The sequence below is a fragment of the Euprymna scolopes genome, chromosome 20 (assembly GCF_053919585.1).
Source record: "Euprymna scolopes isolate OS-2025 chromosome 20, ASM5391958v1, whole genome shotgun sequence".
Lineage (NCBI taxonomy): Eukaryota > Metazoa > Mollusca > Cephalopoda > Sepiida > Sepiolidae > Euprymna > Euprymna scolopes.
The window spans coordinates 97,952,701-97,974,683 of record NC_136501.1 but is presented as its reverse complement, the minus strand read 5'-3'; the positions used below and the strand labels follow the sequence as shown (position 1 = coordinate 97,974,683).

General features: G+C 29.5%; 1 long non-coding RNA gene across 2 annotated transcripts in view; it reads right to left on the bottom strand.

Moving 5' to 3' along the window:
• Positions 1 to 5,507: 5,507 nt before the first annotated feature.
• Positions 5,508 to 21,983, bottom strand: part of LOC145241551 (uncharacterized) — a 1,723,551-nt gene continuing 1,707,075 nt past the window's right edge. For both annotated transcript variants that reach the window (XR_013862573.1, XR_013862574.1), the window contains exon 7: positions 5,508 to 5,560. This is a non-coding gene — a long non-coding RNA (uncharacterized LOC145241551). The remainder of the gene's footprint in view (positions 5,561 to 21,983) is intronic.

Here is a 21,983-nt window from a genome sequence, read left to right as displayed (position 1 = left end):
AGATTTGCTATCCTGTATTTAAAGAACCCCAACATCTATTAAACTGTAGAAGGGAAATAGCAAACAATTGTGTTCACAAGATAAAATTTACTCTAGGATAGCGATACATAATAGTTTTAAAATACCAAAAACAATAGGAAATAAACAAATAAATAAATTAAATAAACATGAATATACATAAACGATAACATATGTATGTATGTATATATATATATACATATATGTGTGTACACATATATATATATATATTTATATATAAACTAACATTAAAAAACACTAACCTAGATTTAAAACGGATCAAGAAGCTGAATACCTAGGCTAAATAGAGCACACACAAAGGAATAGGTCAGCCAGTGGTCAAATAGGCCTTTGTCCGATAAATGCATTTTCATTGGCTCATGGGAAAGGCGCTATGGATACTAGCAAGCTGATTTGCTAACTCAAATTTCAATAGATGATGCGCATATAAAAACGAAAACAACCACATAATTCGCGTATAAGCCTGAAGAATCCTAGAGTGGATTACACCCGGAACATTCAGTGTAACTTAATCGCCATATACATTTTATAACTTCCTAATATATATATATATATATATTTATTTATATTTATATATACATATACTCTTTCTTTAAATGCATTAAACATTGGAGTATTCTTTTCTTGTTTTCATGAAGCCCAATTACCTTGACTATATAATAAAAAAATAACATTATCTAGATAATCTAACAAATAACCTTGACAATATAATCTAACAAATAACCTTGACTATATAATCTAACAAATAACCTTGACTATAAAATCTAACAAATAGCCTTGACTATATAATCTAACAAATAACCTTGACTATATAATCCAACAAATAACCTTCACTATATAATCCGACAAATAACCTTCACTATATAATCCAACAAATAACCTTCACTATATAATCCAACAAATAACCTTCACTATATAATCCAACAAATAAGCTTGACTATATAATCTAACAAATAACCCTGACTATATAATCTAACAAATAACCGTGACTATATAATCTAAGAAATAACCTTCACTATATGACCCAACAAATAACCTTCACTATATAATCCAACAAATAACCTTCACTATATAATCCAACAAATAACCTTCACTATATAATCCAACAAATAACCTTCCCTATATAATCTAACAAATAACCTTCACTATATAATCTAACAAATAACCATCACTATATAATCTAACAAATATCCATCACTATCTCATCCAACAAATGACCTTCACTATATAATCTAACAAATAACGTTCACTATATAATCTAACAAATAACCTTCACTATATAATCTAACAAATAACCTTGACTATATAATCTAACAAATAACCTTCACTATATAATCCAACAAATAACCCTGACTATATAATCTAACAAATAACCGTGACTATATAATCTAACAAATAACCGTGACTATATAATCTAAGAAATAACCTTCACTATATGACCCAACAAATAACCTTCACTATATAATCCAACAAATAACCTTCACTATATAATCCAACAAATAACTTTCACTATATAATCCAACAAATAACCTTCACTATATAATCTAACAAATAACCGTGACTATATAATCTAACAAATAACTCTGACTATATAATCTAACAAATTACCTTCACTATATAATCTAACAAATAACCTTCACTATATAATCTAACAAATAACCTTCACTATATAATCTAACAAATAACCTTCACTATATAATCCAACAAATAACCTTGACTATATACTCTAACAAATAACCTTCACTATAGAATCTTACAAAAAAGTAAACTTTTTCGTACAATTTATGTCCAACTGATTCATACACATCATTTTGCTTTTTTTATACTCGAAAATAGTTATCTTTTTAACTTCATACAAAATTCAAAATTTTCTGTAGATTTTTGAATTTACGTTGAACAACAATATCAACATATATGCTATTACATTCCTATTTTTTGGAACGAGCGTTTTTATATAATTCTTAAAAACAAGATTCCTGTTTCTATCTCCTGGACTGATGCCGAAGTAAGTCACAGCACAACATGAATGCCTGACTCGAAAATTTCTAATTTAACTGAAGTATTTGTTATATAACAATAGAATATTTGAAAGATCAAGTAACATTTAATCTGTAAATATGTCAAATTTATAAACTTCATTTGTACATTTTTTTTCTGTTGCTGGGGTAAGACAAAATAAAACTTAAATAATTTAAAACATTTTTTTGTATAGGTTTTAGCTGATGTAATATTTCGCTGCGCATTTATATTATGTAAACAAGATTTTTAAAATGTTTTTCTTTTGTATTTCAATACGATATGCGATGATATTAGTAAGCGTTAATTCTTTCAAAATTGCTAAGTACTGCAAGGTTTTCTCTCAACATATAACTTACCGTTTCACTCAATGAGTGATTCACTGCTTTTGTCAGCAATATTTATCTCAGAGTAATTTGATCTCATCTTATAAACATCGACAACCAGAAACATCCATAGAATTTAGCATTGCTACACCAGTTTTTAAGATTGTATTTTTGTTTGTTTTCTAATGTTCGTTGGAAAGGTGCATTATTTTCTCATTACTACTATCCCTCATTGTCGTTAATAACATTCTTTTTTATGTTCTTTTTAACACTATTGTAAGTGTAAAGTTAGTATGTGCATCATTAGCCGAAAATATATTATTACTATTATAATACCAATGCTTTTTTGTACTAATTTACATTCTTAATTCAATTAACTATAGCGTGCATGTTTATTGTGCAAGGGAGTTTAGTTTTGTTTCGTGGATGAAACCTTCTCATAATCACTTGATGCTGTCACAATTAACCAGGCTTATGCAAGTGTATTTTATTATTGATATTAATTAAAAAAACTGTTCTGATATATTGAACTTTTTTTTTCACAATATTTCCTAAGTTGTATCCTATTAAAATCGTGCCTTTCTTGGGAAATTACAACCTTGCTCGAAATTGTAATTTTCCTTTAATACACGAAATTAACATGCTTCGATGTGTCGTTTTGGGCCGGATTTTCAATTCTATTTTAAGTATCTAAGTATCGCATGTACTTTGGAGTAGACATTCACTCTACAGAAACAGTTTCACTTAAGGGACGATTTTCGTTAACAGGTTATCCGTTACATCACACGTGAAGTTGAGTGGCGCGTATTTTTTATTTATAGAGATTTAGTATGCACGTGTATGACGTTCAGCCATATATATCGAAAGTTGTAATCTTTTCCATCGAATTAAGGAATCCTCAACGAAATCCGGAGGCGGGACGCTACCGATTCTTCTGCAGTGACAGGATCGAAGTTTTTTAATAATTCATAATTCTATTCTAAGTATAGGGCATTCAATCTGAAGAAGAGGTTCACTTGCGATATACATTTCCTTAGAAAGTTTTCCATTATATTACTTTGTTCTGTGTGTGTGTGTGTGTGTGTGTGTGTGGCAATAGTAGTAGTAATAGTAGTAGATGGTCCGTATGTCTTTATAATAGAGATTTAATTTATAATTTGATGACCTTGAATCTATTCTTTTTCTTTCAACTAAATCACATTTAATCAATGCTGAAAGGCCAATCAAATATATGCCTTTACAGTTGCCAGTACGACATCAGCGTAGTGATTGATAGTCAGGAAAGTGTGTAGAATTTGATTAGTAAATTGGACGGCTCAACAAGGATGGTTTTACATTGGACATGACACAGCTATGTTGTTGTAAACTGGTAAGCAGGTTACCGGTACAGTGCAGTACGTCTGTTCTAGGAAAACAATTTTATTAAATTTAGATATAGCCAGAGTTAGAGAGGCTTGTAAGTAGTTGTAACTAAATACGTGTTTTCGTGTACGTATGGCAGGGGTAACGTAGACTGATGCTCCTGCTCATAGACGAGCATCTGCAATAAATATATTTTTGTGCTATCTTTTAACGTTCAATAAAGTTTATTATTTTATGACAAATAGTGTTCAGTTAACGAGGGAGTGCAGCATTTATTTTTAGATTTTATAATACCATCCACCCAGACACAAGTTTCATTTTAAGAGGAGAAAAATATAGTATTGAATTTGTTTTCTGTTAATGATAAATCGCTGTATATAATGGAAATATCTGCATGTGTGCGTGTGTTTGTGTAAATTTCCATACACAATAACTCTGTGAATTTTCGGTCTAGAGACTCGAGATTAGACAGAAGGAGTATTAAAATTTAAGAAATTTTTTTCAATCCGATTTCGGCCAGAAATGTGGCTGTCAAACGGTTAAAGTTCAACGATTTGGCCTTTGAAACCTCTACCAAATCTCCTTCGCAAAGTTGTGGTATAAACAATTGAAATTTTAAATGTAGGTTACGTCGACATGGATCGAAGTTTTAATTCCATTGTAGCACAAAAAATAAGAGCTTAGACGGCAAAAATGGGGTCAAAGTTTAGAATAATTTTACCTTGTGGTATCTACAAATGTACTCAGCCAATTTCTGGTCTAAAGATTTGAAATTTGAAAAAGGGGTTACAGGGACAGGGCAAGATTAAATCGGTTTGGGTCGAAAATTTGAGCTGCCAAAGGGTCAAAGTTCAAAAGAATTTACCTCTCCAAGGTTTTAGCGAACTACTCAGCCAATTTTCTGTCTAATTTTTTTCAATTTATACATAACGGGTATTAAGACATGTTGCAAGCATTTTAATCAGTTTGAGCGCGACAATTCTGCTGATAAATATTCAAAGTTGATAGAGTTGTCCCTTGCAGATTCTACCAAATTCCTTCGTTAATTGTGCGTCCAAAGACTTGAACATTTCGATGTATGTAACTTGGACATGGGTACAACTGTATTTTGATTTGAGACCAAAATAATATATGTTGAGGTGTCAAATAAAGGTCAAAGTTAAAAAAAATACCTCTGCGGTCTCTACGAAATTACTCGGACAGATTTTGGTCTACACATTTCAAATCTTACATAAAGTGCATTCACACGTACGGTAAGTTATGAAGAGTACATAGGACACGAGCAAAGCCAGGCTAAACTACTAGTGTCTTCTATTTTTATGTTGTTTTCCTACGATAATAGCATCGTTCCGGGAATTTCACCATCGATTGTGAGGAGTATCCTTTCGTAAATAAGTATTTATTCCGCACATATATTCACACCTCCATTAGTAATAGCATCTATACAGTTACCAATATAACTTCATAACAGGAGTCACGTTCTTGTTATCTGGCGTAGTAGTTATATAATGCCAAATATGTTATATAGACTATATGTGTTCTCTATTGTCCCTCGCGCAAAGAGTCGTAATTAATTTTTCAAAAAAATAGCAATGGTAAATTAAATTATTCATACATGCACCTATTTGTTTATGTTACACAAATTAACACAGTAAAAAGTTAGACGCCACTATAAAATAATGATGATTATGACTGGCATTTGGAAGTTAAACAATGATATCATATCTTGCAATCCATGCGTTGTACTAAAAATACATTACTTACGAAGACAGTTTGCAAGATTGTAGCACTGAGTTTGTAGACGACCATATCTCAGTCTGGAATAAAAAAAAATGGTGTCATTGTAATGCGCGTAAGAATTATGAATTTACTCAAATATATACAACGGACGTACGTATACAAATTTCATCGCTACAACAAATTGTGAGCTTGTGTTTTTAGTATTTTGTAGTCAGGGAATATCACTTCATTTGTTCCCGTACAATAAACGTAACTGTAGAGTAGAAGGAAAGGAAAAGGAGGAAAAGAATGGGGAAAACATGACACCTTTGCTGTTACGATCACCGTACAAACCGGAATGGCGCACGTTTAAATTAAGGTTAGACAATCTAAAACAGAGGATGACTTTTGATAATATCGACGGAAAAAACGACCCAGCCCTGTTGAAATGGGCCAGTTGAGGGCGACGATAATGCTTTTAGCCAATGTTTCGGTATTTGTCGTCTGACCGAAAGAGCTTCAAAATGATACTAATTTTGCGAAAATTTGTCGCCTCTGTCGAAGTTTTTAGGCAGACATGCAAACAGACATACACACATTTCTATATGGGTGGCTCAAATTTTCGACCCAAACCGATTACAAACCTTGCCCTATCTCGGAATCCTGTTTATGTCAAATTTCATATGTTTAGATTATGTATAGTCTGAGTAACTTGGTAGAGACCGCAAAGGTATTTTTTTTAATTTGACCCCTGTTATAACCGCTTCAAATTCATTTTTTTTGGCGAAAATCAAGTTATTAAGTCAGATCCATGTCCAAGAAATCTATATCTAAAATTTCTATTGTTTATACCAGAAATTAGCGGAGGAGTTTGGTAGAGTTCTTAAAAGGTAGAAATCTTTAAACTTTAACCCCTTAACAGCCAAATTTTCCCAAAACTCAGTACTCTTGATCTCAAATTTCGAGTCTGTACACCGAAAATTGATAGAGTTATTGCGTAGGGAAATGTGCACAGACATACAGACACTTTCATATTTGTAGATATGTATAGATTCTGCCATTTATTCATAATATTGCTATGTAATTGCCTAGAGCTTATTCAATAAAGATTAATATATATATATATATATATATATATATATATATATATATATATATATATATCAGTATGTATATTTGTTCTACTTAGATACGTATCCTAGTGAACAAAGTTTTTTAAATTTTTACTGGCAGGTTCTTAAATAAACTAGTATGCTGTTCCTTATTGAATCTTTTTTCTCTTATGTACTTGTAAATATTGAAAGCAAGCAAAAAAACGTAATCGTTTTCCCTAATTCTAGAGTTTTAAGATAATTGACATGTTCACGTTTTAATTTATTACCATTTTTCGAATGGCTCCCGTTTATTTCTTATTTTGGTCAGCTTGCAATTTTACTTTCGGTAGGTTAATAATAGAACTATTTTTGGAATATGAAAATCAGTACGTTTCTATGTATTAGTATAAGGCGCCTTGTGATATGGTGATTGACTCCGCACAACAAACGAGTAAGAAGGGTTTCCTTTTTATGCGTGGAAATATGTTTAATAAAAGACAAACTTTTAGCCTTAAGAATCGTTTGTCAAACAGAAAGTCGAAAAGAATAACTTTTAAACCAAATATTTCCTGACTAGCTGCATTCGCGTATTATCTATACACACATAGCTCACACACATTGTATACGTATATACACATATTAAAATATGCCTATGATGATTGCAACGTCTTGTCAGACGAGTGCCACTCCCTCAGACACTGAAAGTGTATGAGCCCGAAAAATGACATATAGTCCTGCCAGCGAATTCACATGTACAAGCAGACATGACACTAAAGACGGTCACTGTTATACATACATACATATATATATATATATATATATATATATATATATATATATATATACTCACACACACATATACCTGCGTACATACACAATACACAACACGCACACACATATACACACACATGCAAACATAAACAAGACGGTAATTGGTATACATACATATAAATGTATACATACATGTCTATAAGCATACGCTCATATATACCCATGTACATACACAATGCATAATACAGAAACCTACATATACATACCCACATTCATACATATACATCCACATATACAAATACATACACATATACATATACGTACACATATGCATATATATATACACTTACCTAGATATACATACACATCCATATTTATTTTTAAAAAAAAATATATATACCTATACATGCATACATACATGCACACACACACACACACATATATATATATATATGCATATATATGTATATATCTATATATATATGCATATATATAAGTATATATATATATATATATATATATATATATATACTCCTATAAATTCGTTTTTCTTTTGTGCGTATGGATATTCGTATTATAACACCTCTTTTCTATTAATTTAATGTATATATTTGCTTCCCCACCAAAGCAAATTAGGCCCAGGGCCGTTTTTACTGTGGAGTAAAAACCAGCTCCCCTAAAAATAGGCAAAAGGGGGGCACTCTCGTTACCGAAAATTATAATTGTCCCAGTATAGAGGGTGTCCCCTCCATTGACTGATACAAATTATCTTAAGTGCAGCATCTGCAGAACAGATACATTTTGATCCCGGCTCGAAGGCCAACAACAACAGAAAAAAGGTAAGCTTCTTTTCTATTTATTTAAAAAAAAGAAAATACAATTTTCTGACATATGTTTTGTGGAATTGCATTTACTAGCCAAAGATCTAGCTAATTTGCATATTCGTTCATACATTAATTTTGATTAATTCCCTATTATTGTCTCTGTTTTCTAATGTGATAATCATCGTTAGTTAACTATTACGTGTGATTATATTGATGCAGATATTCTACATGATTTATGCTAGCATAATATTTGCGTAAAAAGTTCATAGCAAACACAAAATTGTTTCCATATATATTTATATATACGCATATATTTTTGTTTAACATATTTTTTGACTACCAAACTCCTCTTAGAGTTTTTTGTCTACAGACATGAAACTTCATATATGAGGTATTTTACTCCATGGAAAACGTTATATTTGTGTTTTAGTCAGGAAAATCTTTGAAAAAGTGTAAAAATAAAAAAAAAATGAAATTTGCCAGGTGAAAGTCGAACGCCGTCATTACGAATGCACAACATAGTAGCTATTGGTTCATGTTTTACTTTTTAGCCTTGCAGTAAACATGTTTTCATAGACCAGTCATTAACGGCAGAGGTAAAATATATCGTGAGCTAAACGTTTTGTTTTCAATTCTCGATGGTGGGGCATGAGTCTTTTTGTCATACTTTTTGAATCATTAATATATATTGCATCCACTATCTATCTGTCTATCTATAAAAGTTCAAATGTTTGTCCGTCCTTTCTCTATAGTAGTTAAAGAAGACTATTATAGAGAAAGGAATTAGTTTACATATTCCCACTTTTTAATATATAAATATGTACATAACCTTATGAAGAGTATACAGGGCCCCACCAAAGCCGGGCGGGACTGGTAGAATGTATATATAATTAGGTTTCAAATGTTCAAAAGTAGGTACTAATGAATACAACGAGGTTGTTAGATAGGGCTTGATAACAAGAGCAAAATACTTATTAATATTTATTCGAAAATACACCCCATGAAGCTTATTTCTTTTCTCCGTATATTACTTTTAATTAAACCGTCTCTCCCTCTCTAAGTTTTTGACACAAAAAATAGTTTTTAAACAGAACCCCTCCCCTATTAACATAATTCACTGCTATGGTAAAATAGGACCCACTTTAATCATTTCTAATTTATATTGTCTGTAATTCCGGTTGTAGCATTATTTGTACAATTTTCCCAAAAGGTTGAAATGCGTTTTCTCAATTTGTATCCTTCTTTTTTTGAGAGTCCAAAACGTTTATGTTTTTTTTTTTTTTTTTTTTTTTTTGTAGAGCTCAGTCTTTTCTTTTTTTCTATAGCGCTGGATGGTTAACGGTGACCTGAAGAAGTCTCATCGGCTAGAAACAGATGACCGTTGTAATGACCAAATGTATCTGGTTACCCTCAGATAAGTAATAAAAATAATAATATTAATGATATATATATATATATATATATATATATATATACACACACACAGACACGATATTATGCATATATATATATATATATATATATATATATATATATATATATATATATATACACACATTCATATACATATATGCGTAAATATGTATCTACTACATGGACCCATACATCTTTAACAGACTTGATAACAACGGATGATGCCTGCACGTGAAATTTTTGGGACAAAAGGTGCGCAATTTCCAACCACACCTCTTCTGAGTCGACATTGTTAAAGACTATTGACAAGTAAACCGTACGTACAGGACGACTGGAAACAAATACCGAGATATACGGAGAGCACATACAACTCCTAGAATTCCCAAATAGTCACCCATCCGATACTAACCAGGCTCAACGTTGCTTAACTTCGTTGATCTGACGAGCAGCGATGTGTCACCGTCATTAATTTATATATGTATATATATATATATATATATATATATATATATATATATATATATATATAAAGGAGATTAGAACAATAGTCTAAAGAGCTGAGTGCATTTTAATGTAACAGTGAAATTACTAGTTTAATTAAAATACAGGAAAGAGAAAGTGATCGTTTTAATTTAGATATATAATAAGCTTAAATTTTAAATTATCAATCACATTACTTTATATATAAATACACACACACACATATATATATATACATATATATATATATATATATGTGTGTGTAAATATACTTGTATGTGTACCTGTACACACACGTATGTACTTATCTAAAAATAGAAAAATAAAAATAAAATGCACATATGAATGATAAAATAGACAGTGTGGCATGTACACTTTCATGAACTAATATATATATATGTGTGTGTGTGTGTGTGTGTGTGTGTGTGTGTGTAGAATTATGAAGCTATATAGAAATACAAAAATGCAGGGGAAGTGAAAGAGAGGAAAAGGTTTAAGTTAGGAAAATCCTGATATGTAATGCTTTCAAAATCTATTAAAAATTAAACCCAGTTAAGTCCTGCATTTTAGCGATGACATACCGATATAGCGAAGAATGAAATTACAAAATGCAGCTAATTTATGCCGGAACGTTTCCCGTTAAATATTCGTACCGTTATCATTAAATTGTCATTACATTTTTTACTAATGTTGGTCTTGAGAAGCATAAGATTTAATAATAAAATTACACTTGATGGTTTATATATTCCTTTACTTTTATCTCATATTTCAAACTGCCATACATTTTATCATCACTACAATGTCCTTAATTAGTTGCCATATTAATATGCTATAGTACGTTAATATAAAATACTCAATATACAAAACCATTATCTAATCTCTATAACCGATGTGTACTCGTTATCCTCTATACATATTTTATCAGTATTGTCAACATGATTTAATTTACATTCATTCTTATTTGAATCGGTAACGAGAGTATTTCAGAAGAAAATTTGTAATTTAAGACTTTTCCGTTTAATTATAAGAAATACATCGATTCTCTTGACTCTTGATACTAAAGCATAAGTGTGAGTTAGATTTTGAAGTTATCGATAGATTGGTAATGGATATGTAAATATTGGCAAATCGATAATTTTACATGACAACAAACAGATAAATTGTGAAAATTGGACTAGAAAACGCAAATATTCATTTTTAATGTGTGCAATTTTTTACATACCAACTCTTGATGTTTTAATACGATCTATCAGGAAACGTAAAAGTCTAATTGAAAGAAAGTAAATGATATTGTGTTTTACCGACGGATACATATTAATACAGCAATTTAGTTTAACTCAAGAATAGATATTTAATCACATTGACAAACAGGTTTCTGCAGGGTAACAGACGATAAGCAATATTTAACCTGGTCAGTACCGAATGGGTGACCATTTGAAACTTCCCGGTGGTGTCTGAGCTATCTGTATATCTCGGTATTGTTTTCAATCGTCCTGAATTCTTACCACTGGACTCCAACAGAGCCAATTCAGGAGAGTTGTAGTTGGTGATTGAAAAATACTTGCCTCACAATTCCACGCGCATCTGCCCCTACGAGGGTATCTTCTGTCTTTCGAGATTGAACGAAGGTTAAAAAAAAACGTCCAATGCTCTTATATCGAACCGATCAGTTTGTTTCGTAGGTTAAAATCAATCATCTATCATCGAAACGCATACGATGATATTAAAAAAATATTAACGTTGATTTTTAGATGGCGTGCTGTTTCAAATGGTAAAAATAGATTGTTCTTTTCTAGATCGATATAGGCGTAAGTTGGTGTTAGACACGAACTCGAAAACGGTGGCGTTACAAACTCCACTTACAATACTACCGATGTGAAACATAATTAAGTTAACTTTATTCTTTCATCTCTGTGGCAAAACTGTAATCGAAGTTGTACGATTGGCAGGAGTTCAATACCCGAAAGCGGTATTCAAATCAAAGCGAAATTATATTCATTCTCTGGTTCAGTTGGCTTCGGTGTTATTTCCCACGGATACCTACATCCATTTACCATTGCTTCAAACCATCCATATATATATATATATATATATATATATATATATATATATATATATATATATATATATATATATATATATATATATATAAGCACTCATACACATGCATATTTTTTACACATATATGTATAAAATCATGGAGAACATGGTGTACACGAATACATAAATAATACATAGATGTATGCACATAAACTGATTTATGAACTAGACACTATATATATATTGTATATATGTTATATATACCACATATGTCATATATATATATATATATATCATATCACGCATGTAATATATATTCATTTAATATATATTACACATATTTATGTGTGTGATACACATTTGATGTACGTATGATATATTATATATATATATATATATATATACAGATATATATATATGCGTGTTTGCATGTGTGTAATATACATTAGATGTACGCATATCAAATATATAATTAAATATATAACACAATCAAATGCAAAAAAGATGTCGCAAACAAATATAAATAAATTTATCATTCAGCCATAAATGAGAGAACAATAAAAACTAAAAACTGTTTCACAACGACACAACATTGTAGGTTTATGACTATATATTCTAACCCCCTCATTGGGCAGAACTGTTTTGAATTGGTCTTGCCTATACAAACATATATATATATATATATATATATATATATATATATATATATATATATATATATATATATATATATATATATATATATATATATACGTGTGTGTGGGGGGTTATTTGCATATATACATGTGCGCAACAGTACACATCATACTTCTGTTTAGTCTCGACAAAAAATATACAGTCTACAGGTTTTATTATAATAGACTAATAATTGCATGACAAATTAAAGAACCAATTACACTTAGGAATTTGCTGTAGAAAATTAAAGCTACTCACAAACGCGGCAAATCTAAACAAACATGATTAACTTCCGAAAGTAAGATACATTTTATAAAGACAGAACATGAAATCCTGAAAACGGATAACTGAAAGCCGTTAAGCGATCTCTTCCCAGGGGATCCCTTTGGAACATAAGAGTCAATCCTTGGTCACAGACAAAATGGGACACGGGCTTCGTCCTTCGGAATTAATCTCAGTGTGGCAGGATCCGTAAATCAGTTTGGTTGCTCTAAATTTAAAGATTGGATTGATGTGCCGCTGTTTCGTCGATCTGTCGTGCTGGAAGGGAAGCAATCTTATCCACACAAAAGAAACCAAACTCGTTTCTCAATTCTACGGGTTAAATACACGATGAGATATACAATATATATATATATATATATATATATATATATATATATATATATATATATATATATATATAGCATTGTTCGTAGTTCAATGTTGATCTTGAAAGACTCTGCTGAGTCCCAAATAGATAAATTCCTCTCTCGAGAAGAGAGGGGTGGCGACTCTTCGACTTTACTTATTCTCTCCTTGTCTCATGCCAGTTCTTGCCGAATCTGGTAGTTTCGACGCTCGGACTCGTTCATATAATGAGGTGAAGTGTGGGCTTCCTGGACAAAGCCCAACTAGTTACGTAAACCCTAGGAGAGGCTTTATCTTCCCAACTTGCATCTGTGAATTGCAAGCGCCATGCTCACAACCGAAAAGTGAAGCCCGTGACCTCAGTTCCGGGTAGTTGTACTCAAAGGCTAAACATTTTTCATCTTACATAGAGTCATCGGAAACGAAATGATATTTTCGTTACCTCTTCTCACAGTAGATTTTTGCCTGTCTATAAAAGCATAACATTTTCAAATTTAATCTTTCTCTAAGACTGTATGTTGCCGTCTCCGGGGCTAACAAACAATACTTAAAACAAGGAAATATTATCTGCCCGGATTCTCTAGAATTTGGGGAGTCATGCCCCCCTATTGGAACGCAAAATAACTCCCTGTGACGGTCATATTTCATTTTTATAACCTTCATATTCTCTTCTCGTTCAACGCAAGAGATTAAAACAATAACCCAGAACAATCTAAATATTTATTGAACACAAAAGCAACATGCGATATAACTCACACACACTCATATATATATATATATATATATATATATATATATGGTTGTTTACAAAGAGTTTTTAGAACACACTTTAATCGTACCGTCAGTTTCAAACCCGATTATTAGGACCGTTTTAGATACCCATATCAAGCTCTCGTAAGCAAATCCTAATCAGAGATCTAAACTGGCTGTCCTAATAATCACGTTAGAAACCGAAGGTACCAATGACTTCTCTCATCTAAAAACTGTCTGTAAACAAAAAAATATATAAAGAGGCTTCTATTTTCTGATTGTCTTTATAATTGGGAACTCTGCTTTATTTATTTTAACAAAAAACTATATATATACACACATATATATTATATACATATATATATATACATACATACATTCATGCATAGACAAATTTAGGTGTGTTAAAATATCTTAATAGATTCGTTGATTAAGAAATTGGAAATACATTTGTGTATTTTTACCAATTCTAGGCATATATTTAATATCACATAATATTTCAAAACAAATATATTGCATATAATTAATTTACTCACCAAAGTTTTATATATCACAATTTGAAGAGAAAAGGCCAATAAGTAATAGATTCAAATTTAAAACAAAAAAAAGTACAGTTTTTTCAGAAATTTACCTGTAAAGTTCGAAGTGAAAAGCTTTTTTTTTAAAACCACGTTGTTTGTGTTTTCTCTTATTTTTTAATGAAATCTTGGTCCTTGCTCCTTTAATTGAAACAAAAATTAGGGCTTGAATTACATTTCCCGTGTAGTTACAAGCTTGGAAAGACTTGGGGTCGAATAATTCCCGCCTCCCATTTTGAAATGTATATTAAAAAGTAAATAATTTATTCACCAAAGTCTTATATATCACAAATTGAAGAGAAAAGGGTAATAAATAATATATTCAAATTTAAAATCAAAAAGTAGTGTTTTTGTCCGAATTTACCTTTTAAGTAAGAAGTTAATTTTTTTTTAAAACATGTTTGTTTGTTTTTTGTTTAATGATACCTTCGTCCTTGCTCCATTAATTGGAAAAAATTAGGGCTTGAGTTTCATTTTTGAGGAGTTATAAGCTTGGAATGATGGGGTAGAATTATTAACTATTTTTCACGAAATTCCTGACACCCCTTCCAATCTACCCATGTTAAGAACGGTTTTCGGAATAGACACCCCTAACCTTGCCAGAATACCCGAAAAGCTATAAAAGTTGACGTGTCGAATGTGAACGATGAGTTGGACGTAATGTATAAAATGTACCGAATTTAAAAGGAAACGAAATTCAAATTTCCGTTCAATTTTTACAACCGTAAAGCAGAGCAGTCTATGCAAATTTTACCTAACTTACCGTATTAATGCTATGTTTTTAATAAAAATTAGGATTGGCTATATATTCCTAAACTCATTTCACCCTAAATAATTTAGGTGACTGAAATAGGAATCTAATTGAATCTTTAATTTCCTAAATAGTATGCGAGAATTCATTTTTCTTCGAGTTATATCGAATTCATTAATACGGACTGAAGCGTTTTTTTCGTAATGTTATTGTAAAAATTATTTTTTATTGTTAAAATTACGATGCTTTATTTATATGAAAAAAGCAAAAATAAATGCTTGCGTTTTTATTTACTACTAAAAACCATAACTTTAGTAAAGGTATTTTTTGTTTAAACAAAATAAAACATTTTCATTAAGAGTTAAGTAAAAATAATTAGTTCATTATAGTCTGCGATCATTATTTAAAAAATACTGCAATATTAATTAAAATTGGTTAATTTCCCGATTTTTGGTGAATTTTTAAGTAAAGGGAGGAGCCAAAATGTTTATACACTTTGAGCGTCGGCATTCATTTAGTGTATACCTACCATTGTTCGATGAATATTTCATAGGAAAGCGACCACGTGTGTTTAATTTAAATCAAATTTCAATCACATGGTTACATTATCAATAATCATGTGATTACACCCATTGAAAATTTACCGATATTGTAAACACATTGTGTTTACATTAAGCCTGTAGAGTTTTTTTTTAGTGATGCAATGTTGGCAACTGAGATTTATAAAAAAAACCCCGCGAGATTAGCAGAAAGAAATGTCCAGAAAATCGCTAGATGTTTAACTTTTATCGTCTGAAATTTTCAAAAATCGCGAATTCCCCCCCCGCCCCCAAAACTCCATATTTTAACTTCCTACCATAACATTTTTTTAATAAATATTGTATAATCAATATATAAAATGTTCCGTGGTTTAAAATGTTCCGTGTTTTCTCACTATATGTTTCTGGACTTATATTGAAGCGGTTACCTTCCCATATTGTATCAGCTAGTTTTGCCTGTTTGTTTCAGAGAGGGTTTTTTTTGCAGGAAACAAAGTATAAACTCAAACTTTTTTATAATAAATGTTAAATTGAAATATACTGCAAATTAAACCTCACAATAATGGTGCAACATATTTTGAAATCAGAAAAATAAAAAACAAAACCACTTTGTTTTAGCATATTAAAAGTATTTAGGTTGGTAGATAATTTAATTCGACTGTATTGGTATAAGTTTTTTGGTTTTCTTTTTGCTGTTGTTTCTTGCTTTTACAATTTAGGACTAAATACTTCTAAATAAAGCAGGTTGCTTAGATCGTATTTTAAACTAACCTTCGGAGATTGGAATGCTCCCCCCCACCTTAAATGTACTTAAAAAATCGATTTCATAGCGAGATTTAGGAATGGTTAGCACAAAATTGTTAAAAACAAAACAAATAATCAATAAATAATTATTTACAAAGGCAATAAATGCTACTTTTTTTACTTACATGAATAAGTTTATTTCATGTTTTAACTATTTTCAAGCGCTTTTCTTTATTTCTTAATCTTAAATTCAAGGTTTGTGGGTGCCAAATATCTCAAGATTTTCTAGAATTCCCCGCTAGATTGCAAACAAAATCTCCTGATCTAGCAGGAAAACCGCTAAATTGTAACACTGGTCACGTGATAGAAAGTGGTAACAAATAATTGTCCCTAAATAAGAAAAATGGCATTTCGGTACAAAGAAAAACACCTGTTTATCATAGAAAAATTAAGTATAATGTTATAATTAATAAGAAAGAACATATACATATTATACAAAACGTGGAAGCCATCCGTCCAGTGTTTTTTTAGATTATCAATTGAGTTACATTTTTATATATATATAGATATAAAACACACACACACACATATATGTATATGTATGTATATACACACATATATATATATATACTTATATGTATATACACATATATATACTTATATGTATATACACACACCTATATATATACTTATATGTATATGCACACACATATATATACTTATATGTATATGCACACACATATATATACTTATATGTATATGCAAGCACACACATATATATACTTATATGTATATGCATATATATATATACTTAAGTGTATATGCATATATATATACTTAAGTGTATATGCATATATATACTTATATGTATATGCATATATATACTAATATGTATGCATATATATATACTTATATATATATATACTTATATGTATATGCATATATATACTAATATGTATACATATATATATATATATACTTATATGTATATACATATATATATATACTTATATGTATATACATTAATATATACTTATATGTATATACATTAATATATACTTATATGTATATACATATATATACTTATATGTATATACATGTATATATATATACTTATATGCATATACATATATATATACTTATATGTATAATCATATATGTATATACATGTATATATACTTATATGTATATGCATATATATACTTATATGTATATACATATATATGCTTATATGTATATACGTATATATGCTTATATGTATATACATATATATACACTTATATGTATATGCATATATATATATTTATATGTGTATGCATATATACATACACATATGTATATGCATATATATACCTGTAGATACATACTTATGTATACATATACACTTATATATATATGCATACTTATATATACATATATATATACTTATATATACGTATACTTATAAAAATGTACATATATATATACATAGATATATATACATATACTTATATATACATATATATATACACATACATACTTATATATACATATACACGTATGCATATATACATATATATACACATACTTATATATACATATACGTACTTACATATGCATATACACACTAATATATACACATACAAACATATATATACGTATATATAGATACATACATACGTATACATATATACACATATAAATACGTATACACATATACATACATGTATGTACATATGAGCATGCGTATATACACATATACATACATATATGTACATTTACACATGTACATATATATGTGTATGGACATATACATATATATATATATACATTCAGGTTCATACATATATATGTACATAAAATATATGTACATATATATGTACATATATATACATATATATATGTGTATATACATCTATATATATGTAAATATATATATAGATTTATACATATATATATGCACATATATATGCATATATATATGCTCATATATATGCACACATATTTATATGCATATATATATTTATATGTATGTATATATGCACACATATATTTATGTGCACACATATATTTATATGCATATATATGTGTATATATATATATATTTATGCATATATATATGCACATATATTTCTATGCATATATATATATTTATATGCATATTTATATGCATATATATGCACATATATTTCTATGAATATATATATATTTATATGCATATTTATATGCATATATATATGCACACATATTTATATGCATATATATATATTTCTATGAATATATATATACACACATATATTTATATTCATATATGTATATTTATATGCATATATATATGCACACATATATTTATCTGTATACGTATATATATTTATATGCATATATATATGCACACATATATTTATATGCATATATATATATATTTGTATGCATATATATATGCACACATATATTTATATGCATATATATATATTTATATGCATATATATGCACACATATATTTATATGCATATATATATATTTATATGCATATATATATGCACACATATATTTATATGCATATATATATTTATATGCATATATATATATGCACACATATATTTATATGCATATATATATTTATATGCATATATATATGCACACATATATTTATATGCATATATATATTTATATGCATATATATATGCACACACATATTTATATGCATATATATATATATATATATATATATATATATATATATATATATATATATAATTCATCCAAGCGAGTCTCGAAATAAAGACGAAGCCTTCATGAACACATAATACGGTTGGTCCCGTTTAATTTCTCTCTATATATGCACATATATATACATACAGTGATGATCATATTTATTGGCACGGTAAAATAAAAGTTAAATTTTGTCTAATAAATTCTAAAAAAGGGATTAAATTAAAGAAAATAACAAAGTATATTATGTATTTTTAACTGGCCTTTCCGATGCAGCAATCGGATTTTAGAAAAAAAATAAATAACAAAGGAACAACAAACATAATTGCAAAAAACCCTTGTTCAAAATTATTGGCACGGCTTTGTTTTTCTTTTAGTATCAGTATAATATCAATCAATTTCCGGTTTACGTGCTTTCTGAACTTTTTTATAGCCATATTATGCTTGTGTAGCGCTAATTCAGTGAATAATGTTTTCAGATAATTTTTAGATAGCGATTTATTTAAACTATTATAAGCGACTAAATTATAATTTTCAATCGCCATGGTTAAAACTAAGGAACACAGCGAATACGTCAGGAAGCTTGTTGTAGCATGCCATACCAATGGGAAGGGCTATGATTAGATGTCAAAGAAGCTAAACCTTCCCAAATCCACTGTTAGAGCCATAATAAACAAGTTCAAATCGTAAGTCTACGTTATGAGTTTAGAGGGTAGAGGGAGAAAAAGGAGTCTTTCCCCAAGAGATGAACGGAAAATTGTTCGACAAGTAAAACAAAACCCAAGGATCTCTGTTGGGGAGATTGTTGATTAACAGAGCACCTCTGGAGTGAATGTATCTCGACATATAGTTGGTAGAGTTTTGAAGAGAGCTGGTTTAAAAGCATGTCGTCCGAGAAAGACTCCCTTATTGAAGCCTATGCACCTGAAAGCAAGGCTAGCCTTTGCAAAACGTCATATTGATAAAGATGTTGCATTCTGGAAACGTGTTCTATGGACTGACGAAACGAAAATAGAGTTATTTGGCCATAATAAAGTGTCTTATATTTACAGAAAATCTGACGAAGCTTTCCTGCCTAAGAACACCATACCCACAGTGAAGCACGGTGGAGGCAGTTTGATGTTTTGGGGATCCTTTGCTGCCTCTGGACCAGAGCGACTTGTTAAGGTCACAGGTAGCATAAAAAAGGAAGATTATGTTAAAATATTGGATGAAAACCTGAAAGACTCTGCTAAAGAGCTCTCACTTGGTCGTCGTTGGTGGTTCATGCAAGATAATGACCCAAAGTATTCGGCTAAACTGACTAAGAAATGGCTTGAGGACAATCATATTAATGTTTTGGAGTGGCCATCACAAAGCCCAGACCTTAATCCAATTGAAAATTTATGGAGAACATTAAAATTGAGGGTAATGCAAAGGAAGCCTAAGAATCTTATTCAATTGGAGGATTATTGTCAGGAAGAGTGGGCTAAAATTACTACTGAAGAGTGCAACAACTTGGTTGTAAACTATGAAAAGCGACTGAGGAAGGTAATCAAGGCCAAAGGCTATACAATTGATTATTAAATAAATCGTGCCAATAATTTTGAACAAGGGTTTTTTGCAATTATGTTTGTTGTTCCTTTGTTATTTATTTTTTCTAAAATCCAATTGCTGCATCGGAAAGGCCAGTTAAAAATACATAATATACTTTGTTATTTTCTTTAATTTCATCCCTTTTTTAGAATTTATTAGACAAAATTTAACTTTTATTTTACCGTGCCAATAAATATGATCATCACTGTATATATATATATATATATATATATATATATATATATATATATATATATATATAAAACATATACATATATATACACATAAAAACATACATATATATATACATATATACACATGTGCATATATATATATATATATATATATATATATATATATATATATATAAAGGCACCGCCAAAAGTAGCTGAAAAATCAAGTTGTTGTTTTTTAAAACGAAATTACATTTATTTAAATCCATTATTTCCGACTAACTATTTTTCAGACAGTTTACACCCTGAATTTTTTCATTTAGAAAGCAGAATAGTGCAAAACTTGTTCTACTGTTTTTAATTAAATTTCAAATGTTAAATTTTCCCCAAATCTTAACAATTGGCGATATAAATAGTTTTAAAAACAGGTGTTTGAATGAATTATTTTGTTTATTTCTCGTCTAACTAAGATTTAGTGTGATTTTCTATGCAAGAATATTATAATATATGTACATGAATTTCAAATAATTCCAGTTATTCATATAGGTAACCAGTTATTTCGAGTCGATTTGATTACTATTTACATTTTTACTTTATAAAAGCAAACTACGGAAGACCAAAAAGTAACAAAAAAAATATTTTTCAGTGATGAAAATTTTAATGTATTATTTACGCTGAGGCTGGCCAGTATCAGGTGACCATTTGTATGAGTTTTGTTTTTAATGTGTATGTGTGTGGGGGCCAGGCTCCCCAAAATGTTGAGGGTGCAATTTAAAACAGAATAAAAAAAAAT